We start from the raw sequence: 5,454 nt of genomic DNA on the forward strand, positions 1-5,454 counted from the left end.
TAAAGATTACGCAGGGGTAATCTGTAGATATATAAATATTTTGGCGCAAATGTCACTTCAAAATGATACAATTTTAAAAAGGATGAAACAAAAATAATCTATCAGTCCAATTCTATTTATTGTAACACGATATGAAGCCCTTTGGAAAGCAATAAATATTCAATTTAATGACGAGTTGAGATAATATTTGACATTTGTTATCTTATAGAATCACTTGAAGATATAGCTGTTTATGCGATTATGGAATTCAAAGATAAATTTGTTCCGAGAAATTTAAACTTGAGTGTATTATGTATCAAATAGCGCTTATGTAAAATACCGAAAATACCGAAAATACCGGTATTTTTGGGGTAAATACCGGTAAAAATACCGCCGAAAAATCGGGCGGTTTTACCGGTAATTCGGTATACCGGTATACCGGTTTTGCATTCCCTAATTGCAACTATGTGCAGGTGACATTTGCTTCAAGAGAATTGAATTCTCTAAGTAAATGAAAGTGAATCCGCAAATTATTCGTTTCATTGAAGTGCTCTTTGGTGAACCACATTTTTTGTTTTTGGTCTGACGTAAACACAAACAAAGCGGATGGGTTTCCAAATCGTGAACAGACAACGTATAACTGCCCATGTGAAAAACAATGATTTTCTAAATAATCTATTTGAAATTCATCCCGCAAACACTAAGCGATTGGCTTGCGACTTGTTATTGCGAACGCAAAGCGAACTGGAAATTGTAATCGTTTGAAGTCAAACGGAAGACCAGTCGGAATCATTGGTACCAGCAATTTTTGATTGAATGGTGAAATTCAGTGCGTGTACATCATTATTCTTTGCGGCAAGAATTGTCGTTGACTTAATTGCAAGCATAATTCTGATAATTCTCACTAATGTCATTACTCGAATTTTTAATTACGGTGCGTGAAGTTCCAACAATTTGCATTAGGGTACGATGCCATGCACCATTAATTTTCTTAGCTATACACCTTGCGGAGCCCGAGACCTTTCCAACGAATGCAAAATTGTCGAAATCGAAAACCCGAAAACCCGACTTATTTTTATATTATATATAGAAGAAGAAGATATATATATATATTATATATATATATACAATTAAGATACTATATTTTTCCATCCCTGCTCTACCAAAGATATACTACCAGGGCCAAACAGTGCACAGTGCAAAGAGCACACAGCTCAGATCACGTGACCCTCGATTCCTCCTCCTCCACAAACTCCTTCGTCCTCCATCCTAGTCCTCCGCCCTCCTTTATTCCTAATATGTCGCGTCCTCCATTGTCGCCTCTGTGGCGGTCACAAAGCGCCCCATTCGGCCCCAACGATGCATAAATCTTAGCCCTCTCGAACACACGCGGCGGACGACGATGGAGGACGGTGGAGGACGAAGGAGATATGCCCTTTGGCGGTTAACCGCCACCGGCGAAATTCTATGAGGTGAAGGTGCAATCATTGCACCTTGTGCGGAATCAAGGGGAATCGATGGATGGCATTCTGGTTAAATGAGATATCTTGGTGGTGTTTATTTTTTTCAATGTACTAACAAGAGTATGTGTGTATTTATTATATGGCTTGTAACTTTTGAACTGTTTGTTCGGTATGAATATGATATTAGACAAATTTGTACAAAATTGAATTGTCTATAATTTTGTCTAACATTGTAAGACCCTACAGCAGCTCAGTATACCTAAAAATTAAACTCAAAAGTAGAAAATTACTGATAGTTGGTCAACAATGTTTATACATTTGTTTATAATATCTCTTGTACCTTTTAAGGGGCACAACTAGTGTGAAATTTTCAAAAAATCGAATTTTCGATTTTTTCATAATTCGATAGGTTATACCTATAAAAATAACATACCGAAATTTCAAATCGATATCTTAAATTGTTTTTGAGTTACAGCCATTTAAAGAGAATATATATAGTATATAGTATAACGATCATTTTATCTTTAAACGCGTTTTTCTCGAAACGGCATTTTTCGAATTTGCTGCAGCGATTACTCAAAACGAATGATCCGATCACTATCAATTTTTTTACATGTTCTATATATAGTTCTCCGTAAAATTAATTATCGATTTTTTGATCGGAACAAAAATTGAATTTTGGCAGCCCAAAAACGACCAAAATTTTGGATAAAATTCGACTTTTTCTTAAAAAACGCCGTCATTTTGTCAATTTTGGATTTTTTTTCTTTATCGTAGTTCGATTTACAGACAATATTATCTAGTTTAACGAGATTTTTTTTTTAATTTCATCCACGTAGAAGGCCGGAATCACTGCAACGGTGAAGGGAAGGGAAATCGACGATAACTTAAAAAATATTAATTTTTTTTCTTCAAAAATTTTAATGCATTCTTAAAACATGTATAAATATATTCCTATATAATATAATAAAATATATATAAATTTTGAAATGATTGATAAAGTAGTTTTTTTAATATAAATTCCCAAAAATCACCTTTTTTTAGGCGGTTACACTAGTTTGGCACCTTAAACGGTTTGTCTAATTTAAACTAAGTATTTAGCAAATTTATAATACTAAATTAAATCAGATATAATATCTTTTACAATTATCTTACATCATAGCACTCTACAGCAACTCGATATACTTTAAAATTTACTCTAAAAGTTGATTATTATTTTGAGCTTGTAAATAGTCTTTAGTTTTACATGAGCAAACGCGTTTATGCATTCATTTATTAGATCTCTTGTAACTTTTAAGTTGTTTATCTAATATTAATGAAATATTTGAAAAATTTATACAAAATTGAATTGTTTATAATTTTGTATAACATTATAGCACTGTACAGCAACTCGATATACTTTAAAATGATTACTAATTATAGTATAATTTTAATAAATTCTAAACTTAAGCTGATAAAATGTTCTATCGGACAGCGTCATATTTTTAAATTGAGATTTTAAAGTATACCGAGTTGCTGTAGGGCATTATAATGTTACACAATATTGTAGACTATATAATTTTATAAAAATTTGCCAAATATTTTATTTAAATTAGACAAGCTTTTTGAAAGATATAAAATATTAATGAATGAATACATGGTAGTATAAAATGTACCTTCCACATTGTTATTCAAAACTTATATATCGGAGTGTATAAATAAAAGTGTTAACAAGGAAACGAAGTAAATTTTATCTAGTTTCACCCTATCTAAATTAAAAATGGTGCTTTCATATAAAGTTTGTTAGTTATTTGACAAAAAGTAAAAAAATGTCCCGAATTTTCTAATTATTGTGCTTAATAATGAAATATCAAATTCAAAGTGGTTTATTCAAAACTTTTATATCGGAGTGTATAAAAGTGTTCCTTAGGATATATTGTAAATTGTATCTAGTTTCACCCTAGCTAACCTAAAATGGGTAGTTTCATATAAAGTTTGTAAGTTATTTGACAAAAACCAAAAAAAATGTCCCGAATTTTCTAATTATTGTGCTGAATAATAAAATATCAAATTCACGTTTATATCGGAATTGCCCCATTTAAATTATAATTATTAAAATAAATTATTCTGAGTCAAATTTATGACTATAAGAGTTGTAATATATATATATATATATATATATATATATATATATATATATACGTATATATAACTGGTAGAAGAAAAACCAATCCCATAACATAGCTGATAAATTAATCAAACATTATGTACCACAGAATTTCTACCACAACTTTTCTCATCAAACCAACAAGATAAATACAATAACTACATAACTAAGTTATATTTTCATTTCATTCCAAAAATAAACGCACCCACATATATGTTCCACCCACATATTGCCCAAACTGCTTACACAGAAACAACTCTCTACATAGGTTAATTGAAATATGAATTAACCATAAATAATTATTAATATATTGTAAATCATATATATATATATATATATATATATATATATATATATATATATATATATCTTATATATAAAAATGGGGCTCTCGATAAAATGACCGGCTAAAACTCGAAAACGGCTAAACCGATTTGGCCAGCTTAGTCTTGAAAAATTCGTGCTAGTCAGTAGGTTGTCGGAAAGGTGAGAAATGATTTCAAAATCGCGTAGAAACTTTACATTTTTAATTTGAACAATTTTGTAGAAGCGTAATTTGAACAAAACAATGGACGGTGGCTAATACGTCAAATGTCAAATGTTTTTGACGGATGATGTTCAACTACGTTTTATAGGATGTTTTACGTGAATATTATTTAATTATGATTGAATTGTAGTAAGTAGTTTTGTTTGTAGTTTTATTTATATACAAAAACGTTAGTAAACGTTTTGACGTAAACAAATTGACGGCTTAAAATATATTTTAAAAATATAAAGCGTTGGAATACAGTTTTGAAATTATAGTATATTATTTCTTAATATGTACTGAATTATAAAAATATAAAATCAAATATGTTTCCAACAGAAGAAACTAAAAAATTGCAATGCACACTTGCATACTCTATTTTTATTAGTTGCGGAAACGGTTGGACATGATATGAGAAGTACTTTTGAAAGATGTTTTAAAAATATACAATATTATACTAGAGCTATGAAATTTTAGTATGTTATTACCTAATATATGTACTCAATTATAAAAATATAAAATCACATATGTTTCTAACAAAAAAAAGCTATAAATGTGCAATTTTGTAAACAAATGCACTCTTACAAAAATTGCAAGTCCACGGTTTGATGGGAATTTTGAAAAATACTTAAAAATATAAAACGTTATACTAGAGTTACAAAATTTTAGTATGTTATTTCTTAATATGTGTACTAAATTATAATTCTATATATAATATATATATATATATAATAAATTATATATATATATATATATATATATATATATATATATATATTATTATACAAAAGAATTTCGAAATGAAGATAAGTCGCGTTAATGTTCGCAGATTTGTTCTCAAAAGGATCAGAAGGCATCATATGTTGAAACTCGAAGACTATTTTACAAATTTTCGTCTCGGGATTTATTCTGTGAAATATGAGCGATTTGATGAAAAAAAGTTTTATGAAAGAAAATTAGTCTGGCATTCTGGAAAACAAATATTTGTTTGAAATTTGATTATTTCGAAGATCATTGAAATTTTTGGAAAAAGATGACCATAATATATATGTTCATATATTATTTGTTTGAATAAAATTTACTATGCTAGTAAAATAATTTTGTTATTTCACTTAATTAGAAGAATTGCTCAAAAAACACGCTCAATTTATATAATAAAACTAATTTAGAGATGGAATACTGTTGACTGGATAGTTGTATTTTCATTTATGATCCAATAATATATATATATATATATATATATATATATCATATATAAAAAATAGAGCTCGCTGAACCGATTTGGCCACTTTCAGTCTGGGAATATTTGTACTAATCCAGAGATTATGGGAAAAATGAGA

The sequence above is a fragment of the Ctenocephalides felis genome, unplaced genomic scaffold (genome assembly GCF_003426905.1).
Source record: "Ctenocephalides felis isolate EL2017-DRISC unplaced genomic scaffold, ASM342690v1 CF-g0.4_SCAFFOLD_03573, whole genome shotgun sequence".
Taxonomy (NCBI): Eukaryota; Metazoa; Arthropoda; class Insecta; order Siphonaptera; family Pulicidae; genus Ctenocephalides; species Ctenocephalides felis.